General features: G+C 34.6%; 1 long non-coding RNA gene across 1 annotated transcript; it reads left to right on the top strand.

Annotated features, from left to right (window-relative positions):
- LOC150090249 (uncharacterized) lies at positions 1-25,785 on the top strand. Its single transcript, XR_016546703.1, has 3 exons — positions 1-101; positions 12,095-12,173; positions 25,554-25,785. It is a non-coding gene; the product is annotated as an uncharacterized LOC150090249 (long non-coding RNA).
- Positions 25,786-26,183: the final 398 nt, after the last annotated feature.

The following is a 26,183-nucleotide window of genomic DNA, read 5'->3' as shown; positions in this document are numbered from 1 at the left end:
AATGGAATTTGTTTTAATTTTCTTTTCAGTATGAAATTTATCTAGTATGTTAGTGCACTATTTATGTATAGATTAGAAAAATAAACCGACTGAACATCCATGTATGTATTGAAAATTAAAATTTTTATATGAAATATTTGTTTTTCAGTTGTTAAACAGTTAATGTATTCTGTAATAGGAATAATTGGGATAGCATTAGTGTGTGTCTGTCAGAGGATTAAGATTTCCGATGTATTAGACCAGTTATTTTTTCACGGAATAAAAGATGATGATATTGTTATACATGTAGATACTGATGATATTACAAGTTGAATATGAGTTTTGCTTCAAGGTTATGAAGGAAAGTTGAGAAAAAGATACGAGTTAAGGAATGAAAGAAAGTTGAGAAAAAGCCATGAGTTAAGGACTTAAATTATAATTAACTTAATTTAATCAGTGTGGACGTGTATTAATTTTTACTAGGTATTATACAAAACAGTTTGTGCCTGTTAATTCCAAGCTGGAGAGATCATGCTGGATTCACAGGAGTAAAATTCTCAAGATGGCCTGTGCTTCTTAAAAGAATGAATTGCTCTAAAGCAGAGATACACTTAAAAAGAACAGGTGCAAGAATATTTGCTGATGCTGTTGAGGTAGATTTAAATTTTTTGTCAAATTGTCCTACTGGAACATAACTGACTTGAGAAGAAGTGCAGTACAGCTGGATAGCCTTATAACACTAATATAGCGAAAACTTGAGAGTCATGGGACTGTGGAAATGTAATAACTAAATAGTTGCACAGAGGATGCTGAAACTAACCTAATATCCATCTAAAAATTTTGAGGCAACACACTGCCATTAGCTACTGCATGGGATGTGCAAGAGTGGCAGCTAACATAAAAAAGAGAGATTTGTATGTTTGCACACTAATGCAAGGAATATAGTTAAATTTGAGGTTCTTGTTAGAAAATATTCTAACATGATGAAATAGAAAATTAAAGAAATATTCTCAATATGGTTTAAGTAAGGATTAATCAGATTCAGAATTTTCAAATTAAAAACTACTAACAAGAAATAGTGATCACAGTATAATGTGGAACTTATTCAAAGAAAGAATTACTGTCAAAGGAGAAGGGTTTCTTTTTACAAGGGGTGTGGATCATAGGATATCTGAGGTTGTAGTGGGATTAAATGATAATTCTAGCAAATTCTCAGGAGGAAATATTCAAGGAAGTTATTTTGGAAGCATTTTATATCAACAATAGGATATTGTTCAAGGTATAGAACAAAATAGGTTTCACAAGAACTGTTGGCCTTAGCAACAAAGAAGAAAAATATGAGTTGATGACAAATTAGCAGTTAGCTTATAAAGTTAGAGGTGTTACGAGAAGTCCTTGACTAAGAGTATAAAGAGCAGTAGTGAAGAATTCTTTGCTTATATTAGCAGTAAAAGGAAAGGAAAGAAACATTCAGATTGGCCAACTTGATATCTGTGGAGACGATATAAATTATTCTGAAATGTTGCTAATAAACAGAATAAATGATCCTAGTATTAAGCAGTTTTATGATCAAGTGACTTCCGATGAATTTGCACTTTTCCTTGAAAAATTTAAAAAAATTATCCTTGTTTACAGCAATATAAATTTGTGTACTTAACTAACCTTTAACCTTCCATTGCTGGTATATCTGATAGAAGTCATTTTTTAAAATTTTTCTGTTACATTTTTAAATGAAATTGGAACTATCCATCTACCTTTAGCCACCACTATTCTCAGTATTCTCTAACTGGTTATACAATATTATCTGTTTTCAAATCAATCTACTATGAATTAGCATTAGTAGAGGCATACAATACAAGAAAGCAAGCTTATGCAGCATTAGCCAAAAAAAAAAAAAAAAACCTCCCATTTCACCCCTCCATTTGTTCCAAATGCCTGTCCAGCTCAGCCTTAAATTTATTTAGGCTATCAGCTTCCACAACAAAAGATGGAAGTCTGTTCCACCCATCAACTACCCGCTGGCTAAAGGCAAATTTCCGCACATCTATTCTACAACTGGCTTATCTCAATTTGAATCTGTGTCCCCTCAGGTTCTTAATCTGAGCAAGAGAAAGAATCCCATCAGCATTCAGCTTGCTCAACCCATTCAAGGCTTTATTATTAGCCATAGGGTGCAAGGAAGTCCGAGGCTTATGCTGCACCAGCCAAAAAAAAAAAAATTCCTTCATTACCTGAGAGATACAGAGAATTAGAAGGGAATCACCAAGAAAGCAATCACCCTGGATTTGCCAAGTCCATGCTCACCAGATGTGAGACCCTACTCTACAGGCACTGCAATTTGCAGAACTTAAGCCTTTCTTGGTAAGAGCACCCCTTTGTTCCACTCACCAATCTTGTTGCCCTTCTTTGTACTCGTTCTAGCAACTCTACATCCTTCCTAAAATGAGGCCTCCAGATCTGTGCACAGTACTCTAAGTGTGGCCTGACCATTGCCTTGTATAATGGGATTATCACCTCCCTGTCCCTGCTAGCAAAATTCCTATATATCATTGACAAGGCTCATGATCTGCCCTAGCAGCCCCTCTTCACTGCTCAGCAGACTTCATATTTGACTGCACAATTACCCCCAGGTCTTTTCCACTTCCCTGAGTGAAGTACCACAGAGTTGGTACGTTTCTCTTCGGTTATCACTACCCATATGCAGTACTTTGCATTTGTTGATGTTAAACTTCAGTTGCCACTTTTCAGCCCATTTCCCCAACTTAGCTAGATCCAGTTGGAGTAGCATACTGTCCTGTTGTTAACAACCCTTTCAACCTCTGTATCATCTGCAAACTTGGACATTAAACCTGATATACCTTCATCAATATCATTGATAAATATACAAAACAACAATCGGCCCAACACCGAACCCTGGGGAACTCCACTAATAACATTAGTCCACGAAGAGCAGTGTTCATTGATTACCACTCTCTGTCTTCTCCCACTTAACCATCCCTTTATTCATTGTAGCAACTAACCCTTAATGCCATACCTCTCAAATTTGTACAGCAGTCTTCCATGTGCAAGAGTATCAAAAGCTTTCCTGAAATCCAGGTATATGATATCAAAATTATTTTTGGCATTCAGTTCCTTTGTGACCACATCATAATATCCAATAAAATTGGTCAGACAAGAACTCCCTTTAAGAAACCCATGCTGTGTCTTAACTATTACTTCAGTCTTGTCTAGATCAGGAGTGGCCAACTTAATTTGTGATGCGATCTACTTCTTTCTTTCAAAATGTGCTGTGATCTACCATCTCAAAAATTTCATTGCACAAGGTTCACAAATTGAGGGATGACTGTATATTTAAAATTCGTCGTGATCGACCGAAATTAAATCCGCAATCGACTTGTTGGCCAACCGTGGTCTAGATGATCCTGCAATACTTCTTTGACTAGTGATTCCATTATTTTCCCAGAACACAAGTTAAACTAACAGGTCTATAGTTACCTGTGTCACCTTTTGAACCCCCTTTGTGAATTGGTGATACATTTGCACACCTCCAGTCCATGGGGACTTCCCCTCAGTCTAAGGAAGCTATCATAAAGGGTTTTTTACTTCCTTTGCTGCCTCCTTTAATATAATTGGATAGATCCCATTTACCCCAGGTTCCTTTTTTATGTTTAACTTCAACAATTTCTCCTCCACTTTGCTCTCAGTTATTACAAAATCATTAAGTATCCTGCTACAATTTGATAGCCTTCTGCCATTTTCAAACCTTAATAATTCCTCATGTGTGAATGTAGATGCAAAATACTCATTCAGTTTATCAGCTACCTGAGCATGATCATCAGTTGTCAACCCATCTATGTTAAGTAGTCCAATCTGATTCATCTTTTTCCTTCTAGAGTTTACATAAGTAAAGAACTCTGCTATCTATTTTTCTTTGCATCCTTTGCCAAAGATTTCTCGTACTCTGCCTTCGCCTGCCTATTTATGAGACTAATTTTTGTTTGACGTTAACAGGTGCCAGGTGAGCAAACTCATCTTTTTTCTATGCAGTTCCCGTGTGGTGTCTGTGAAACACCAGCAACACGTGTCTGAACTTGCCATAGGGCTGTGTGTTTTGTCAGCTACTGCTCCTCTATCTGCTGTGTCTACATGACAGGATTGGTAATATGGACAGGAATTCTCAACTCCACACCAAAATGGAATCCATTGAGTTTACAGATACAATTACAGCAGGCTTTAGGTCTGAAGAATAGTTTCCTTACAGTTAATTGTCAAAATAGTCCTTTTTCATCACCAGTTTTGTTAATAAATAACTGAAGCAGTAACAAACATAGAAAAAATATCACCTTTCAGGATACAGATGGAATTAAAAAACATTGTCAGAGCACACAGAACTGTCCAACAATTCATTCAGATGATATACTCAGATGATTTAAAAACAGACAATTACTTTGGAGGGGTGGTAACTGTGCAGTGAGGCATGAAATTCTCTGAGGAGTGAAGATATGCTGCCAGGACAGTTCATGGGGGTTTTGTTAATGATAACAGAAACTTTGCTAGCAGGGATAAGGATTTGATTATCCCTTCGTATAAGTCTATGGTTAGGCTGCAGCTTGAGTACTGTATACAGGTCTGGAGGTCTCACATTACGAAGGATGTAGAGTTGCTGGAATGGGTTAAGGCAGAGGTTCTCAAACTTTATCGGTTCGCGGCACCCTTACTGTCCCAGTAATTTTTTCACGGCATCCCTAGGCCAAAAGAAACACTTAACACAGTTGTTTTTGACCTTTTAATATATACCTATATAATAATTTTATTCTTTATATAGAGGTACTAAATAAAGATCAATTATAGATCACCACAAGATTAAAAAGATACGGTACAATGGATATTGTACCGCACCCTTTTTATAATGAAATAAATATATAAGTTTCAAAAAAAAAAAAAATAATAATAATAACTTTCAGTAACTTAACCCAAATTACACGGCACCCCAGTTGAAAAGGGGCTCACATCTGGTGAGTATGGGCATGGCACACCCTGGGTCCTGAGCTAGATATCATCATTCTTCTCTTTCTTGGTGATTCCTTTCTACTTCTCTCTCTCTCTCAGGGTAATAGGGAATTTTTTTTTTTTTTTTTTTTGGCCGGTGTAGCATAAGCCTCAGGCTTCCTTGCACCATGTGGCTGATAATAATAATAATAATAATAAAACCACTGGATTAAGGGAACAAAAAGGGTGCTCTTACTTGTAACCCCAGAGCAACGTATCAACTCTGTGGTACTACCCTGACAGTGGTAGAGAATGAAAAGGACCTGGAGATAATTGTGCAGGCAGATATGAAGTTCTCTGAGCAGTGCAGACGGCTGCAAGAGTAGCTCATGGTGTCTTGTAAATGATATACAGGAATTTTTCTAGCAGGGATAAAGAGGTGATTATTCCCTTGTATAAGGCAATGGTCAGCCCACACCTTCAGTACTGTATACAGGTCTGGAGGCCTCATTTCAAGAAGGATGTAGAGCTGCTGGAACGAGTACAGAGAAAGGCAACAAGATTAATGAATGGAACAAAGGGTTGCTCTTACGAAGAAAGGCTTAAGTTTTGCAAATTACAGTGTCTGGAGACTAGGCACCAGCGAGGTGATCTGGTAGAGGTGTATAAAGTTTTGAGTGGTTTTAGCATGCTCAATGCCGATGAGATTCTTCCTCTTGTTCAGAATAATCACCTGAGAGGGCATAAATTCAAATTGAGGAAAGACAGATGTAGGATAGATGTGCGGAAATTTGCCTTAGCCAGTGTGTAATTGGTTGGTGGAACAGACTTCCAACCCTTGTTGTGGAAGTTGATAGCCAAAATAAATTTAAGGCTCGGCTGGACAGGTTTTTCGAACGAACAGACGGGTGAAATGGGAGTGTTTTTTTTTTTTTTTTTTTTTGGCTGATGCTGCATAAGGTTGCGTTCTTGCAACATATGCCCTCTACTAATGCTTCTCTTTTAGGGATGTAATAAGTATTACATCCCTAAAAGGGATGTAATACTAAAAAGTATGTAAAAAGTATATAGTCGACTCTTTTAAACATGCTAATAAGTATTGCATCCCTTTTAGGGATGTAAAAAGTAGTAATACTTTTTATTACTACTTTTTACATCCCTAGGGATGTAATAAGTATTACATCCCTAAAAGGGATGCAATACTTATTAGCATGTTTAAAAGAGTCGACTGTACAGTAATACCCGGAAGTTAAGCGATAGATGGGTCCGACGAAAATCACTTAAGTCGAATTTGCGTAAGTCGGGGTACAACTTTGCATATAAATACATATAAATTTTGTTTAATTGGGACCAAGGACTAACAAAAACACTAGTTTAGAAGAAAAATATTTAATAAAATTGCAGTTCTTTGTACATATTAATACAAAATATGTATTAAAAATAAACGAGTTACGGAAAAAAGTTATTTCGATGTCGATGGCTTCATAAAATCTAACAAATTCGTCTGGAGACACAGCGCCTTCTTTTTTTCACGCAGAATTTCTTCGTAGCAAGCTAATAATTTTTTTATTCCTTGCTTTGTAGCTATAACGCGTTCTTCTTTGGAGTCTATGTTTTCTAAAATTTTTAAGCCCTTTTCAATTGAGCTGAGACCGGCTGGCATGCTTGCAATTATCATGTGCTTTTCTGTTGGAACTGGGTCTGAAGTGTCGGATACTTCAGTGACGTTTTGCTCACGCATCTCTATGAGCTCATTCATTGTCAGCTCCTGACTATGTGAATCCAACAGCTCGTTGACATCATCACCATTGACTTCCAAATCTAATTGCCTGGCAAGATTAACAACTGCTTCTATCACATGAGCGACATGATCAGTTTCTGGCGTTGTTTTCGCCTCGTTTTTGAAAAAAAAAAAAAAAAAAAATGGACAAAGTTTCTTCCAGACACCATTCAATGTTTTTTTGTAAATTTCATCCCAAGATTCTTCAATGATTCTTACGGCATCTAAAACATTGAATTGTTTCCAAAAGGTCTTTAACAGATATCTCACTATTTTGTCTCAGCTTCATTCAGACGTGCAAACGAACGCCTCGTGTAGTAAGCCTTGAATGTTTTGATGACCCCCTGGTCCATCAGTTGAAGCAAGCTGGTTGTGGTTGGAGGCAAAAACACAACTTTCACACGTGGATCGAAATTAATTAGGGTGGCAGGAGGGTGACCGGGTGCATTGTAAATAAGAAGCATCACTTTAAATGGAATCTGTTTAGACTTGCAGTAACGTTCGACTTCGGGTATGAAGTGGTGACCAAATCAGTCCTCAAAAACGGAAGCTGTCACCCAAGCTTTATGATTTGACTTCCAAATCACTGGTAAGTTAATTTTAGTTATAATTTTTAAAACTCTTGGGTTTTCGGAGCGATAAATTAAGAGAGGTTTTAACTTGCAGTCACCAGCTGCATTCCCGCCAACCATCACTGTCAATCGGCCTTTGGAAACCTTAAAGCCTGGAAAGTTTTTTCTTCAAGCGCGATAAAAGTTCTTTTAGGCATCTTCTTCCAGAGCAGGCCAGTCTCATCCACGTTAAATACGGTTTCACTGCTGTAGTCACCTTCTTCTATCACAGCCTTGAGTGTCTTAGGAAAAGAAGATGCTGCTTCTTTATCGGCACTTGCCGCCTCTCCGCGATACTGTGCCAGTTACAGCGAGTTTTAAATCGGTTGAACCAACCGTTACTAGCTACAAAGTTTTCATCTTTGCCTGCCTCCTTCTTTCAACCTCTCAAAAATCAGATTAGTTTGATAGCACACAGTGTTCTGATCGACTGGACAATTCTTCACTTTTACTTGATTATCACACCATAATTTCAGCATTATTTCCATCTCAGCAATAATACTATGACGTTTACGAATTATGCTTGAGTTGAAGGATTGAGCATTTTTCGCCGCTTCGAGAATTCTTTCTTTATCTTTTATGCTTGTTCTTACTGTGGATTCCGGTAGCTCAAACGTCTTTGCCAATTCACAAATTTTCATTCTGCTATCAAAATCCTTGATAATGTTAAGTTTACATTCCAAAGATATCGTTTTCCTTTTCTTACTAGGTGCAGGAGAATCAGATTTACTTCGTTTGAACGACATAGTTTTTTTAAGGGTTTAGAAAACGTATAACAAAACAATCTTAACTTTCGTCGATCGTAGAATCGTAATTGTGCACGTAGAGTTCGCGCGAAACACGTCCAATGCGTAACACAGCAAGAGAAACACTGAGGGTCGTTTTTCATATGCCATCGTTATACGGCTCGACCGACGCGATCCATTTCTCTCCTGAAAACGATGTAATTTCCGACAAAGTTGAGCACGAATTCGAACTCACACATATAAATATGACATTTGGAATACAAATTCTTGTATATGTGTGCAGCTCATGTGGCAGCAAAGTTGAATTTTGTTCATCTTTCGCTCTCACTCGCCGCCGTCGCACCGTATATCGATAGCATATGAAAAACGACCTTGAAGATAGTGGGCGGCAGTGTTGCCAAACATAAAAATGAAGAACCGCGTAACTCCGAGTTCGCGTAAGTCGGGGTATTACTGTATAAGAATTTCTGGGTTCCAAGATACGTGGAAATCCCTTGTAATGAACTTGCAGACCAATCTACTAGGTATTAGTATTAAAAGTGGCAAATGATGCAAGAAAGCAAGCTAATGCAGCATTAACCAAAAAAAAAAAAAACAGAATTTCTCATATTGCCTATCCATTCCCTTTAATAGTTTGTCTAGGGGCAATGATTACAATGTAAACCATCTGCTTTATAGCAAAAAAAGGTCATTTAATTGAAATCATGCCTCAGACTAGAGTGGCAGAGCAAAGGGCTGAAAGTAGTGGGAGTGTTGTAGCTCAGAGTAAAACTGGATAAAACTCCTATGAATAATGGAATAAAATGAAAAACTTATTCCGAATGTGGTCTTACATTTGCCCTATGTAGTAGGATTATGATGTTTGATAAATCATTGATAGAATGCCACGGGCTTTCCTGTCTGCCTGTTCAGAAAACCTGATATCTGCTTGTATTGTAACTCCCAGATCCCCTTCTTCCTCCATAGTTTTCAATTCAGTTCCACCAAGTGTAAAGACCTTGCATTTAGCTGCCACTTCTCTGACCATTGTTGCAGCGTGTTCAAGTCATCTTGAAGGAGCGCTGCTTGGTACTGACCATTAACTACTTTACCAATCTTAACGTCATCTACAAATTTTGATATCACACTGCCTTCTATCCCTTCGTCGATGTCATTTATGAACATGAGAAACAACAGTGGTCCAAGAGGGACTCACATCTGGTGAGTATGGGCTTGGCACACCCAGGGTCCTGAGCTGGATATGATCATTCTTCTCTTTCTTGATGATTCCCATCTACTTCTTCTGACTCTTGTTCTCTCTCTCAGGGTAATTCAGAAATTTTTTTTATTTTTTGGCTGGTGCAGCATAAGCCTCTGGCTTCCTTGCACTGTATGGCTAATGATAATAATAATAATAAGAAGAACCAATTCTTCGGGGACCCACTCCTGACATTATGCCAATCTGAAGAATATCCATTAATCACAACCCTCTGCCTTCTCCCCTGTAGCCACCCAGCAATCCATCTCAGAACTTTATCAGCAATCTCAACATGTTCCAGCTTATACGGTAACCTCTCATGAGAGATTGAGTCAAATGCCTTGCTAAAATCTAAAAAAACTATGTCGAAATTAATGACCTTTTTTTTGCTATAAAGCAGATGGCTTATATTGTAATCATTATTCCTGTTCTCCAACACCTGCATTATTTTGATGTTGGACCATTTAGAAATATGAATGCATACTTGTTTGTTCATTATACTTTTGTTTTGTGCTTATTTAATATATTATTGTTGATGTCAAAAATAAAAACTCCTTTCATTATAGTACATTATTTGTATTATTATTGTTATTTGAAAATATTGCTGGCTACATCCTCCCTCTCCAAGAGATTCAATCAAAATGAACTGGCTCAGCATTTCCCAAACTGGGGTCTGCAGGCCCCTGGGGGTCCGTAGACCAGTTCCAGAAGGTCCACAAAACATTCAGAAGGTATCAAGTAATGTGTGTTTATTTTCTTAAAAAATGTACTGATAGAATCACAATGAATTTCGCTTTAGAACATTACTTATTTTTGATACGATTAGTATATATCATTGTATACATATTTCGAATTATTCGTTCTATATATAGCAAATTGATGATAAATAAAGTTATTGTATATGTATAAAAATAAGAATAAAGTTGAGTTGTTTCACACATTAAACTTTGAATTTTCTTTTCAGAAAACCCAGTGTTCATATTGGGTTGAAGGGGGTCCACAAACTTGTTTTTATTTTTGAAGGGGTCTGCAAACTTGTTTTGATTTTTGAAAGGTCCGTAAATCTCAGTAGTTTGGGAACCACTGAACTAGATCAAAGCAGTGGCTCTGATCCAAAGCCCCCGAGAGAAATAGCCTGGATGCATACAAACATTTATTCAGTATCAAATTGTGCCGCCTTTGTTTCAAATAACATCAATTGTGTGGTGTGGCAGGGATTCTGTAAGGTGTTTTAGTGCGTTTTGATATATTTATAACCATTTTTTGAGAATAATATTGCATAGCTGTGCCAGAGTTGAAGGAAGAGGATTTCGTTGCCGAATAGCTCTCTCCAGCATATCCCACACACTCTCAATAGGATTGAGATCAGATGAATGTGGAGGCCAGGGAAGATGGTGGAAATCTGTGTCATGTTCTGTGAACAATTCTTATATGATTCTGGCATGATGCACTGTTGCATTGTCATCCATTAAGTGGCCATCACCTTTGGGATAGAAGTGTAACATTGCAGGGTGCAGCAGATCTGATACAAAATTTAGGTACTCCCTGGATGACATTTGACCTACCACTGGTATCAATAGACCAAGTCCATGCCAACAAAACATTCCCCATACCATGATACCACCTCCAGATGTGCTTTGGTTGTCTTAACAAGGCAAGCAAGTTCCATTGCTTTGTGAGGTTCTTGCCACATTCTCTGCCTGCCATCAGTTCACAACAAAAGTGGTCAGTGCGATTCATCTGACCCACTTGACTTTCTTTCGTTATTCTATTGTCCAATCACAATGTTCTCAGCACCACTGCAAGTGGATTTTTCCCTTTTTCTCTGAAACAAATAGTTTCTGAATAGGCAGGCAGCTGCCAGTACCCAATTTATTCAATTCCCTGTGCATGGTATGGGATGAAAAAGGGCAGTTCTGGGCTTGGTTGAATTCATATGTTATTTGCTGCACACTCGATGCCCTATTTTTCTGTGCAGTTCTCCTTAGAGTATGATGTCTTTGCTCATGAAGTATTGTTTTTCTGCTACATTTATGTCTTTGAGGTGTGGAGGAACCATTTGCTTTCCAGTCATTGAAAACTTTGAGATGGATACCTTTGAGAAACCAGTTATATCTTTTGTTTCTTGAACTGTGACTCCTGCTCGTGGCTGCTCACAGCCACGAGCAGCCACCTGCAATAAGACATTTTCAAAGTGAAATGGATCATCTGTTTTCCCCATTCTGGCTTCAGATTACTGCAGTCAGACAGCCTGTGCAGTATTTTTAACGAGGCAACATGTCATCACTCATATCATAGTGTTCTTTACGTTAATTCTGATTTATTTGCATTTCTTCTATATGTGACTGTCTTAATATAAAGGTTCATATTTTTTTGACCATTGTGTGAACTATGAATACCTATTGTATTTTGGAATGTGAACGAACTGAATCCCAGAAACAGAAAACTGTTTGCCATTCTTGCTATGTTGTCCACCCAGCTAAAATTCATTAATCAATACTCATCATTCATATTTCTTTTTGTTTCTCCTGATTAAAAATTTGGCAAATACAAGAACCAAGAGTATTCTATGTAAAATTTGAAAATTTGGTACGAAACTGAAATAAATTTATCTAAATCTGTTTAATTTGTTTCTACAATTTTTTTAGTCCTTCAGTGTGAATTAATGAGATTTTCTTGTATTGCTAAATATTCACTTGTCTTTTGTATCCTTATATATAATACTCATGCTCTTTCTTTTTTTCTTTTTTAGATTTTGTCTCAAACTGAAGTACAGCCATGTGGATACACAATGAAAAAGAATAGTTGGATTTTCCTTGCAATTGTATATTGTATGACAACTTCTAACTGCTGAATATCATATAAGAGTTGTATGATGTATTTTATATAATTGAATATTTGTACATAATAAGAATATCATGAAAAGTTAATTATCACTTACAGAAAGACAATAATTATTTTAAATTGTAGCTTTTGTTTTTTTTTTTGTTTTGTTTTACTAATTTTTAACAAGTTTATACAATCACTGTGAACATCAATGTGAGGTAGAGTGGAAACAAAAACAGGAAACCCAGACATGTCGAAACTGGAATTTTACACTTTTATATCTAAAATGCTAGAGTCATTCAAGTAAAAGGGGAGCTGAGCTGCACTAAGAATTATCAGTATTGATGTAAAAATCATTCATCACTTACACACTGAGATATTAACATGGAAGAAAAAGATAATATTATTATAGATTCACTAGAAAGGAAACCATGCATATCTCTAGAAGCAGCTACATCAAAATTGAACATAGCAATGAGAAGTAGTAGTAGTAGTAGTGATGTCACCATTCTTCCTATTAATGAAATGAACACACCCAATAGATACACAACAGCAAGAAACCTTGAAGGAGACCAGTTTAAAAAAAAACATCCAGTGCCTATAAAAGAAACTGCAAAAAGAAAGGATGTAATTGTTAATGCAAATTATCCTATTCATGACAGAACGGAATCAAAATACACACAAAAAAGGAAAAAAATTATAATTACCGAGTGTATGAGAAGTCAGAATATTATAAATGCGATATATGAATGTATTTGCCGTTTTGTAACTGACAGCTTTTGCCTGTTTTCTAACCATATTAGCATTAAACACAATCACAAAAAAAACTTTCTTATTTGTGTAAAATGTGGCAAACAATTCTGTACACTACATGCTTTAATTAAACATATTAAATGTGAACCTCATGCTTCAAAATGTATGAATTTATTTTTACATGAAAAATTTACCAGGGAAGCTTATCATTGTATGTACAAAGGATGTTTGTTTAGTTCTTTATTTTCAAAAAGATTAAAAAAACATGTTTTATTATTTAAACATTATGATGGAATTTCCATACCAGCAAAAAACCGTTCAAAGCCAAAAAAAAAACGTTCAAATCCAAAAAAAAAACGTTCAAAACCGTTTAGTTTAGGCCGTGCATTACGGCCTAAACTAAATAGTCCAAATATTACCAAAAATAATTGTACTTTTGATTCAGTTCACGTTAGTGATGTTGCAAGTCATCAGAACCAGTCTTCAGTGATCAGCAGTAACATTTGTAACAATGATGCTACTAATAATCAGCTTTTGAACTATGAAATAAATGCTGTTGATATTAGTTTGCATAACAAAACCAGTCATCCAGTGGCTTCTAATCAACCATTGCTTGGCAGCATTAAAAATGTTTTACAAGGCACTAACTGCAGCAGCTATGCCTCACCTACAACAAACCACAAATGTTTATCAGTTTATAGTGAGAATGGTGCAAAGAAAAGAAAATGTCGAAATATTACCATAAGTAATGGTCAGAAAAATCCTTCAATTCTGATAGACAATCAGAGAGATGTTTTTCAAAGGAAAAGAAAATTAGGAACTGAAATCCATGTGACAAATTCATTTAAATCTAATGAAAATGTTTTGCAGCAAAAATTTATTTCAATTAATGCCCTATCAAATAATAACATTAGGTTCCCTCAGAACTGTGGCAGTGTTCTTAATGATTACTCTTATGTTAATTTAGGATACAATGTTATTACAGTTCAAAGAAGTAGATCAAATGAGAATAAATTATATCACCTCATTATAGCTAATGAAAATCACATCCTTGTAGTTGCATCACATACAAGAAATATCCTTGAATGCAAGGATGAGAATGAACAAGATATGCATAACTCTAAGACACAAATCTTTAACAAATCAAAACAAAAGGAAATACCAGAGATGGTTAGAGATAAGGTAATTGATAATTCTGATTTCTGTCATATAGCATGCCATAACAGGAGAAGTAAAAAGAAAGCTGCATCTATTTGTGTCAGTAGTGAGAGTGATAGCAGTAGTGAGTCTGGCAGTTCTCCTGTGAAAAAAAGTCGTGATCACTTAAAAAGGGCATGTAAACCTACAATATTTTATAAGCATTGCAAAGCTTCAAATGATGGTGATGGTAGCAGTGAAGATGTATGGGATAGCTCTGAATATTCAGATGATGAATATAAATTGTCTTCTGATTCCTCTAGAGAGAATATTTTAGGTTTATATCATAAAAATAATCAAGTTAAGAATGATGTAAATAAAGGTACTGTTGCTTCTCATTTACAAAGTAGCACATCAAACAACAACACTGCACAATCTTTTGCTTTAGAGGATAAGCCAGAGATACAAGCGTGTAATATAAAAGAACTTGTTACAAACATAAACCGAGGAAGGTTCAAAATTCTTTCTGTATTAAAACCTCCTGAAATAATGCAAGAGTTGTTTAAGGTAGATAAACTTGCACACTTTTTCAAGTGCATGGCAGAAAACTGTACATTTACAACTGATTATAAAAAAGAATTTACTGATCATCTGGTGACTCATAACATAAATATGACATATTGTTTGTATTGCCATTCTGAGTTTGCTTGCAATTCTTATTTTTCTGATCATGTGGTCCAGCAGCATGGTATCAATAAATACCAGTGTCCGTATTGTTTTTATCGTGCATGTAGTGAAACACTTGTTCAGTTACACCATTATTATTTCCATCATGATAAGGATAAAGTTCCTGTTATTGCATGTGATCCAGTTTTGACAGACAGTCATGTTAAAATTCATGATTATAGTTACCATTCATGTCCTGTTGAAGGCTGTTTCTTCAGACAAAACATGCTTGAAATTTTAGAACATATGCAAAACGACCACACTGATGTGACTCTAGTTGAATGGAATGAAGATATTCTAAGAGGGGAAAGTAGTAATCAGAAAGGTAATTACAAATGTATGTACTGCCATTATAATACAAATATGCAGGCTGTTATGATTCGCCACAACATTTGTGAACATAGCAACAGAATATTGAGGTATTTTAAATTTTTAAATGATAAATGCCAAACTGCAGAAAAAACAAATATGTGTTGTATACTAGATTCGTCATCATATTTACAGGCCATATCGAAAGACAGGGATCCATTAGAATATAACAGCTCTCAAAGATATCCATCGCAATCAGTAAATGATGATCAAAATATTGGAGTTGCTTATGAAAAGGTCAATACTGTTATTAATAACGTATCCTCAACATTCCAAACGTATCTAAAAGAAAGTGATTGCAACAAAGTAGATAATTTAAATATATTTACTGATACTGCACCCGAAATATTAAATTTGAATTGCCTTAGTCAAAATAATTCTTATAATAAAACTGAGAATAGTCACCTTCCTGTTCCTTTAAAAAGAAATGAAAATTTATTTTCTCAAAAGTGTAAAAATGTTGATATTCACGATGATAAAACATCTGTTGAGCTAGTAGTTACCAATATTAAAAAAGAAGTAACAAGTGATGAGAGTTCCTCTTGTGACAGTGACAACCAATTTAGTGAAATTAATAAATATTTTTTATTACCTAAAAAGGAAATCAAACAAGAAACTGATGAAGAAACTACAAGTAGCTCTTCTTCTTGTGATGATGATGACAACAAGAATTTTAATTGTCAGTTTTTTGAGCAATTAAGAAACTTTAAGGAGCCGAAAGATAGTGAAAATTCTTCGCCTGCCCCTAACTCAACTGTAAAAATTGAAGTGAATGATCAAATAAAAGATAATCAGTTTAATTCCGACAGTCATTCTAAATGCAATGTTTCTCTAGAAACTTTCAGAGATGGTATCCTGCATGTTGAATCTTCAGATAATATAAAAAATGAGAATCAAGGTTTTCTTTTGGAAAATAATAAAGATGATTCACCATCTGTAGCTTTAGAAGAAAGGAGTGATGTAAGTGAAGCTCTTTCTCTGTATCATTTCAAGGATGATAAGAGACAGTGTCAAGATGAGCAAGGTAAACAGTTTTATCCAGTGAACAGTTTGGAAGGTAGCAGAGAGCAATCTCCTATTTTGGAGATCAATAAAGATAACATTGCAAAGAATATCAGTTATGATGCAGCACAAATTACTTCTCTAGAAACTGCCAAACAGATTATAAAAGAAACAGTTTTCATGGATTTAAGAATGAATGATGTGCAGCATACTTCCTCACTAGTTAAGAGTAATCTAACCTTGAACCATGCAAAAGATGAGCAGTCCAGTTTTTTAGAAAGTTCAAAACAAGCAATTTTTTCAGAAACAATGAATTGTGATATGGAAAATTTTCTTTCTGAGAAAAATATTGGAAATCTTGAGCGACACACTGAACCTGCGGAGTGTGCCATAAAATTTGAAAATCAGCTTGTTCTGTCAGTAAAGAACAGCAAAGATAATGAAAGAATTCCTTTCAAAATTACAAAAAATGTGGCACAACTTCCTCTTTCTTTTAATGAAAATAAAAGTTTGGAAGCAAACAGCATTTTGGAAACTGATAAGAACGATGTACAACAGTATTATCAGCCAGCTCTTGATATTGCTTTAGGAAGTAACATCCCAAATAAAAAAGAAACCGTTTTTACAGAAATAAAAAAGAATTATATGCAACACCCATCTTCTTCGGTTAAGGATAATGTATCCTTGAGTCACATAAAGGATAATCAATGTGATATTCCAGAGACTTTTGTAATTGATCTAAAAGAGGCTGTTTCATTACAAGCAATGAATTGTGATGTGAAAAATTCTCTCTTGAGGAAAAGTTTAGAAAATATTGAAGAGCATACTCCTCCCATTGAGTTTGCAAAAAACAGTGCAAATCAGCATGTTCCTTCAGGAGGGAATGACCAAACTGATGAAGTTTCTTTTGATAAGGTTACAGAAAATGTAGTGCCATTGCCTTTTTCTTTAGATCATATAAAAACTGGAGAACAGAGCCATCTTTTTGAAACTGTTAAGGATGGTGTACAAGAGAAACTCTTGAAAACTGCAATTAATAATTTAAACCCAACTGTCGATGATACTATTTGTGTAGAAAGCACCACACAGAATATAAAAAATACTGTTTTTATGGAAATTAAAAAGAATGATGTGCAAACTTCAGCTTCTGTAGTCAAGAATAATCTGGCTTTAAATTGTGTAAAAGATAATCAGTGTAATGTTTTGGATATTTCCATATCTGATGCAAAACAAGCTGTTTCTTTACAAGTAATGAATTGTGATATGGAAAATTCTCTTTTTGGGAAGAGTATAGTAAATCTTGAAGGTCATACTCGTTCCATGGAGTATGAAAAATATGTTGGAAATCAGCTTATTACTAGCAAAGATGGTGAAAAAAATCTTTTTAAGGTTATTACAGAAAATGTGCAAGTTCCTCTTTCTATAAATCATAAGGAAAGTGGAGAAATAGAGAACAGTTACCTCTTTGAAACTGCTAAGGATGATGTGCAAGAGGCCACTTTGAAAACTGCTTTTAATAATGTACAACCTGCTGTTGATAAAGTTGTTCCTTCAGAAAGTACCACTCGGAAGAAGGAATGTTTTAACGAAATTAAAAATGATTTTCAACACCCTTCTTCTCTTGTAAAGCATAATATATCCTCAACTCATATAAAAGATAATCTATCTAATGTTTTGGGAGCTTCTGTAATGGATGAAAAACAGGCTGTTTCTTCCGAAGTAACAGATTGTAATGTGGAAAAGGATTTTTCAGTGAAAAGCGTAGAAAATATTGATAGTCCTGCTACCATGAAATATGCAAAAAATTTTGTAAATAAACTTGTTAATATGGGGCAGAATAACAAATCTAAGGAACTTTCTTTTGAAGTTACAGAAAATGAAGCACAAGCTCCTCTTTCATTGGATGATATAAAAAGTGGAGAACAAAGTTGTCTATCGGAAACAAATGAAAATAATGTACCAGAGCCCACCTTAAAAATTGGCATTAATAATCTTCAACCAGATGTCGGTGATGCGTTTGATGTTAGATATGATGCATTTTGTGCACAGTTACCTGATGAATATGATTCTGATTCAACAATAATATATTTTGATTCTAAAATGGATAGTGTAAACTGTCCAGAGGATACGGTTGTTAATTCAGAAATGGATTCTGCCCAGTCTGATTATTCTAAATCAAACACCATCTGGGAATGTAGACTTTGCTCAACAGGATTCTTAAAACAGAAGGAGGTAATTTTCCATTTAAAATCAGTACACTGTGTTCATGGGCTTTATAAATGTGCCTATTGTCAAAATGTGGATTCATCAAAAGCAGATTTAATGCTTCATTTGGAATTGAACCACCCTGGAGAGCCTTTTATAATTCTAGACCTTTGTACACCAAGAAAAGATATTGATGAATGTCTGGAGAGTTCTGTTACTTGTCTTTCTCTGAAAAACAGATCGCTGTTATCCCTGAAATGCTTCTTTTGTAATTATTCTGTAAATATTGAACAAGCATTGGATATTATTAAACACCTTTATAAGGAACTCCATTATCAGCAGTATAAATGTTGTTACTGCCAAGATAAATTTTATGCTGTAAATGAGATGCTGAACCACTTTAAGAATGAACATTTATCCAAAAAAATTATTTTCAAATTTCACAGTGACAGAGTTGTAATAAATTGGATAAAATCGTATTTGGATAGTTTAATATGTAAAAGTTCCTTTAATAACTATAATATAGATCAACAAAGTTTGTTATCTGAGAATATGTTTTATTGTGATTCATGTTCATTTAAAACAGAAGACACCTTTTCTATTCTCTGTCACACATATATGCACTTATTTTACATTCCTTATATTTGTGGCTATTGTGAAAAGGGCTTTTGTGACTTCAGGCAGTTGTTTGATCACATACATTCCATTCATGAAGGTTGTGAGTATAATGTCTTTAGAATTAAAATACCACGTCTCGAAGAAGAAGCTGTAAAACATTTATATGATAACTGGTACCAGAAAGATAAACAAACAGATAAAATATACTCACTTTGCATAATTATAGATTGTAATTTTTCTTGTGATAATATTTTACAGTTTAGTTCCCATGTGTTTTCTCATTTTGTCAAATTGAAATATACATGTTGGTACTGTTCCATAACTGGAAATAACAACAATACAATGATTAATCACTGTAAAAAATATCATGCTGGTAAACCTTTATTGTTGCTTAATCCAAGTGAAAAGGAAACAATGCTAGGTATATCACAAAATCAACAAAACCGAAAGATGCAGATTATGCAAGATAGTCAACGTAATGAACAAGAAAGTGACGTGTCAGTCATATCAAAGAGTACTCTATTTCCTTGGGAAAATTGTCAAACTGAAAAGAATTTAAAAGAAAGTATGTTTACACTTCTTGAGAAAGGAAGTATGCGAGATTTTCTGAACACTACAGAATTGAGCAGGTGTACAGAAGATGATGGGACAACCAGTGAAAAAGATGAATCTGAGATTTTTAATAAGGGATTGGTATTAAAGTCAAAACGACTAAGAAATAAAAAAATTAGTTTGAAAAATCAAGCAGAGCTTATTGATGTGTCTTTTGGTGACTTCTTTAATTTAAAAAACAAATTTGTACATAAAGGAAATGTTAGAGTCATAAATTGGGGCTTGACAGATCCACAAAGACCACTGAACAGTACTTTGACTTCTGTAATTGCACCGACTGTCTCTAAAATTTCTAATAAAAGAAGAGAAAGGAGGAAAGGATGCAGTCAAAATAATATTTTAGATACAAAACCAAAGAGAATAAGACGCACATTCCCAGTTAGGTATTTTTATTACTGTTCATACTGTAAAGTGAAAAGAAGAAAGACAATTTTTAGTTTATTTATGCACTGGATAAATCGTCATATGAGAAACTATTTGCGCTTTAAATATCGTGTTTTACCGTCACCTAGTACAAAATTTCAAAGAGCTAGGGTGAAAAATAGTTTTATGAATTGTTATAAATGTGTATATTGTGATAATGAAACTTATGATTTAGATAAAATGTATAAACATTGCACAGCATATCATGTTAATTTGGAATTTATGTATACACACAGTTGGTTTAATGATGATTTGCTGGACAAACTGGCTGTAGAATATTCTGAGGAAAGAACAGATGTAATTGATCAGAATGAGAATAATGTGGTAAACAAGGGTGATTTTGATGATATAGCCTTACTAGCACATGATGGTTATCATTGTCCAAAATGTAACTATTTTACATACAGACTTGATCTTTTGAAGAGACATATATATAATAGTCATAGTCGGAGATATGTGTGTGGTAACTGTCCTATGATATTTGGATATGCATTTTCTGTAAAGCGACATCACGATCAAGTGCATCCAGAAAAACCATTCAAAGTTCGGTATCTTGCAGATCCAAAAGTTATTGAAGAAGATGAAACTAGCCAGTCAGTAGATCACGTGACGCCCATACATCCACAACAAAAAGGAGTAAAGAGGAAAAGAAAAAAAAATATTGCTTACAGTCAACATTTATTAGATCCAGCAAACAGTTACAAGAATAGTGAAAAAAGATGTAGTCAGAAAAAAAATAAATCAAAGCATGTTAAGTACAAGTATAGCAAAAATAAGGTATTAGATGAAAAGGAAAATTTTTCTGTAAAAATGCATAATAAATATGAGGATAACATAAAAATAATGCAGCCTCAAATTATTTTAACAGATATCATGAAAGATGGCTTTGTTTTACACCCACCTTGAGAGTGTTAATGTAGCAAACTTGGTATTTCTGTATGCTCAGCAATTGTTAACTGTTATGAATAATAGTTTGCAGATGGCTTTAGAATTGCGTTTCCAGAGTTTGAAGCTTCCAGCTTAAACAGGCACAGTCACATTGCTACTGATGAGCAAATTGCACAAATTGGCCACACAGGCCAAAATAAGTGTACCATGCAGTATTGATAAGCTGGCTAGAGCAACGTATTGAAATACTGTAGAATGCAATTTCTGAAGTGACTGTAGCACATAAATATATTTAAAACTGTTAAATTTCGGTTATTAAGATGGGATTTCGGTATTTATTCAAGAAAAAACTATTTCTAATTAAAGAAATAAGTACTAAAGGGTTTGAATTTTATAAATCCCTGTATAAACCATCACTGATAACTCACACAAAGCACAACCAAGTTGCTAAATTATAAGATGGCTATTTCCAGATCCTTTGTGAATTACTGTCATTGGGCCAAAGAGAGGAAGGGATGTCTTCTAAAAGAATTGAATACAATTGAATTGAATTCTTGTTTAATTACAAGAATATTAATATAAGAATTTTGATTGAAAGAACCATAGCTTTTACATGAAATCCTCATTTTTATATTTAAGGAAATAGGCTGTCATTCAAATCTGTTATACTCAGTGGATGCAGGTCATTATAATAGTACAAATCATTCTTTCTGAACTGCTATCCTATATCCTGTGAGGCCTTTAATTTTAGGCATACTAAGTCCTCTTTCCTCTAATTTATTTATTTTATTTCAAATGCATTTCTAGTCAGGATCCTTGGATTTGACTTGCTAATATCACCTGGCCTTGAGACTGACTAACTTAAGATACTGAGGAGGAAATCCACATCTACCGACAGCTAGTCTCGAACCCCGCACACTCCACGTAGTACAGCTTAGTGCTCTTGCTAACTAGGTAGCAGGGCCCCTTCCTCTAATGACATCATCAATCTGCATTCTTGAGAGAAAATTGGATTGATGGTGCCAAGATCAAAACTTAGAAGTAGGAATTTCATAAAATCCAGGGTTCTTTCTTATTGTCTGAATTTTATGTTTATATTCTAATAATTATAGTTGTTTTCAATTCTTTATGTTCATTCACCTCCTCTTGCAGCCTGATTACTGGATTTTACAGAGGAGCCAAGAAAAATGTCTATCTATTCTGTTTCTTAATTCTTTTAAGAGTTACTTTCTAATGTCCTTTTTTCTAACACAGTAGTTATAACAAACTAATTTAAATATGATATTGTATGTGTGTGCATGCTAAGCTTTGTATGATGTATGCATAAGTTAGGAATTTTTGTCTGCATTTGAAATATTAAAAAATTGTATTTTATAGACAGTTTTAATAAAAGACAACAAATGGCTTATTATTGTCTTTTATATATTAAAAAAAAATTCTGAAATACTTTCTTCTCATATAGTTCCTGCTTGTGATTGCTTTGGCTTTTAACCACAATTTTTTTTTTATCTTCTTTTTTTGTTATTTACTATTTTTATGCATGGCTATAGCAAATTAACTTTTAATCTGATGCTGTGTATTTGTATGCTGTGCATAACTTTGCTGTTTTTTACCAGATGTGAAAAATATAAAGTTATTAAGTTAGTTAAGTGATTAAAATTAGAGACGATTTTAATTATACTTTATAAAAAAAAAGAAAATGCAAATAAAAATATGTTCTAAAATGCAGTTTATTCACATATAGTTCTTGCCTGCCATTTCTTGTTGCTTTTGAACTGCTTTTTAAATAAAATGTGTTATACTTCCTTTATTTTTGATTTGCTATATTTGATGTACTGCTGTAGCAAATTAACTTTAGTTCATTAAACATTAAGTATGTTTAAGTTTAAAAAATATGAGAAAATAGTTATATTTTAAAGTTTTCATATGTGTTTTAGAATTAAAAAAAAAAAATGCTATAACAACATTGGAATCAAATCACAACCAAAAGTGTGAGAAACAGACATTCTGCAGATACTATGGTGTGGTGCAGAATGTCCGCACCACACCATGCATAGAAGTTTGCAATAAAATGCTTTTAGTTCAATACAGTCCATTATTAAATTCTGAATTTTTTTTACAATTTGCAATTTTTTGCATATATCTGAGAAAAATTACATTTAAGTTTGCACATTGTACATGAATGCCTATATGAGAACACTACCTTCTTTATTAGACTAGACAAAGACAGTAGCAAATTTAAAATTGAGAAAGGAGTTCGACAAGCAGATACAATATCTCCAAAGTTGTTTAATGCTGCCCTTGAGGAAGCTTTCAGAAGATAGGACTGGTTGCAGAAAGGAGTCAATGTGAATAGAGAGTACCTAAACCAATAAATATAAATGATTTGCAGATGATATTGTGATCATAAGCCACAATCCCAAAGAATTAGAGGAAAATCTTAATTAGTTATGCAGAGTTAGAGCTAAAACAAAAGTGATGAACAAGTACACCACAGAAAGGGATATAATCATTGAAGGAGCAGTAATTGAAAAGGTGTATTCATATACTTACCTGGGATACTTCCCTCCCTCCCCATTTCCCATACTTCTCAAGCTATCTTCCTACTCCTATTCTTATTGGGATTTTCAGAATTTTCTGAAATCCCCCTACATGTCGCCACCTGGATTGTAGTCTCTGGTACGCCTCCTCGTGGCCAAGGTTGGGAGTTAGGGGGTAGGGGACCAGGCATCCCTTTCCCCCTGGCTGCAAAGTCACCTGGTGCCAGCACTCAACAACTTTTTGTAAGAATGATCTTTGTGATCGTGCAACAAAAGTTAAGCGCGAAGCTAAAGACATAACTAAATGCTACAACAATTTTATCTGAAAAAATAAGGCAAAAAAAAAAAAAAAAACACGAACAACTCCAGATTCATTCTTTATTTGTACAACTGAAAAATAGTGTAAATTTAATAAACTTTACTTAACCTTACATTATTCAACATATAATAAAAAATGTCTAATAAAATCATTTTCTTATTTTTCAGTTCATCCATTTTTTTACTATGTTTGTACATAGTAAAAAAATGGATGAAGATGAGGCTCAAAGCCTCATCTTCATCCATTTGAAACGGTGCCGTCTGGATAGTTGTCCACCAAGAATAAGTAATGGTCTTCTCTATTAATGAAGTGTTACTTATTCGAGGTAGTGCAATACATGGGCAACTCATTGTGAAGGATTAGCACAATGAGATACAGACGAAATGATGCCTTTCACACTACTGCCATAGTTTTTCTTTAAGAGTTGTCTGTGGCATATCTACACTGATATATAGATAATAAACATTACTATATAATATTGGTGTAGATAAACCATAGACAACTCAAAGAAAAACTACAGTAGTAGTGTGAAAGGCATCATTTCATCTGTATCTCATTGTGCTCATCCACAACGAGTTACCATGTATTGTACTTCCTCAAATAAGTAAAGAAGACTATATTTACTTATTCTCGGTGGGCACTGCTTGCAAAATGGAATGGGAAGAGATACTCTGTTATCCACATACTATATCTATTAGATTTAGGAAAGCAAAAAGGTGTAGGAGAGGAAGAAATGCCGTCGAAAGAAGAAAGGGACAGTTACTCCCACTCACCAACAACTATATCACTCACAAATCTCCCGAATAAACAACCCTTCTCCATCCTTCACAATGAGTTACTATGTATTGCACTGTGTCGAATAAGTAATGCTTCACTAATAGAGAAGACTGTTGTTACTTATTCTCCGTGGGCACTAATAGAGTCGGCACCATTTCAAAGCTAGTTGGCTTTTCACCCACCAATGAAAAGCCAACTAGCTTTGAAACAGTGACTTCTGGATGGGTGCCCACTGAGAATAAGTAACAGTCTTCTCTATTAGTGAAGTGTTACTTATTTGAGGTAGTGCAATACATTGGCAACTCATTGTGAAGGATGAGCACAATAGGAGATACAGATGAAATTATGCCTTTCACACTACTGCCGTAGTTTTTCTTTAAGAGTTATCTGTAGTGTATCTACACTGATATCTTCAACTCTTAAAATATTATGCCTAGTTTCATTTATTTAAATAATAAACATTACAAAAATTTGGTCCCCGTTCTAAGTGGATTTGTTTTAAGTGCAATTTTCTGGAACCAATTATCCTCAGATAATGAGGATCCCCTGTATTAGGAATCAGACTATTAGATAAGAAGAGAAACATGGATCAGGCAGCAAACACAAATAAGATTCTTGTCAAAACTAAAGAATTGAAATGGTCTTGGGCAAGACACAACTTGAATAAATGATGACATAGACTAAGAAAATAACAGGATGGTACCCAAGAGGGGCTAAAAGAAAACCTGGAAGACAACAATGGAGATGGACAGATGAAATTCACGTGTTTGGGAAGTTAATGGATGGGATGCCATTGCACAAAACGGAACTAGAAAGTTGCTGGAGTGGCCTTCATTCTTCAGTGGGTTGAAAATTACTGATGATGACATGAATGCATTAGCAGGGTTTGTTAAGCAGGATCCCAAGTGGATCCTGCTTAACAAACCTTGCTTAATTAATTGCTAATAGGAATATTCTATTTAAAATACGATTTCACAAAATGAACTGCATGTGTGTTCTTGTCATTTGTTTATTAGTTGAGAAACCAGATGTTGCCACTGAAAAAGAATCTGCAAAGGACAAGTGGAAGTAGAAATGCTGGATTGGACATATGCTACTGACCTGTTCTGTAGTTGACCACCCATGTCTTCAGACCACACCCTGTGACTTTTTTCCTGAATAAGACAGCTGGTTTTCATTTTTGTTTACCACAGGGGAAGATCTCAAAACAAATATAGTTCTGTTTAAAGTTAATTTATGATTGTTTAGGTTCCGAAATTTAATAAATTTATGTTAATTAATTACAAGCAGTGATGTGATCTTGTTATTTCATTTAATCTTATATTTGCTATTCTTGTGGCAGTAGCACATTTGGGCACAACTTAAGAAAAACTATTAGTGCTGGGTTTTTTTTTGGAAGGTGGCATTTGCTTTTTTTGGGAAGCAATCTTAAAAAGGGAAGTAAAGATGTTTTCAAAAATGTTCCACAGTAATGATTCATGCAGCGTTTTGATTTTTAAACTAGGATATATTACCAATATTTTTTTAAACTTGAGAATCGGTTGTATTTTACTTAGTTTCACCCGTTTCAGTGGTTTCATTAAAATTTCAATTCGCGTGTGCAAAATGCTGTGCAGATATACCCATTCAATTTCCATTGATTTGTT

This window comes from Mastigoproctus giganteus, chromosome 2, assembly GCF_048544385.1.
Source record: "Mastigoproctus giganteus isolate SK-2022 chromosome 2, ASM4854438v1, whole genome shotgun sequence".
NCBI lineage: Eukaryota > Metazoa > Arthropoda > Arachnida > Uropygi > Thelyphonidae > Mastigoproctus > Mastigoproctus giganteus.
Note: the sequence above shows the minus strand (reverse complement) of the source record. Positions and strands in the feature narration are given on the sequence as shown.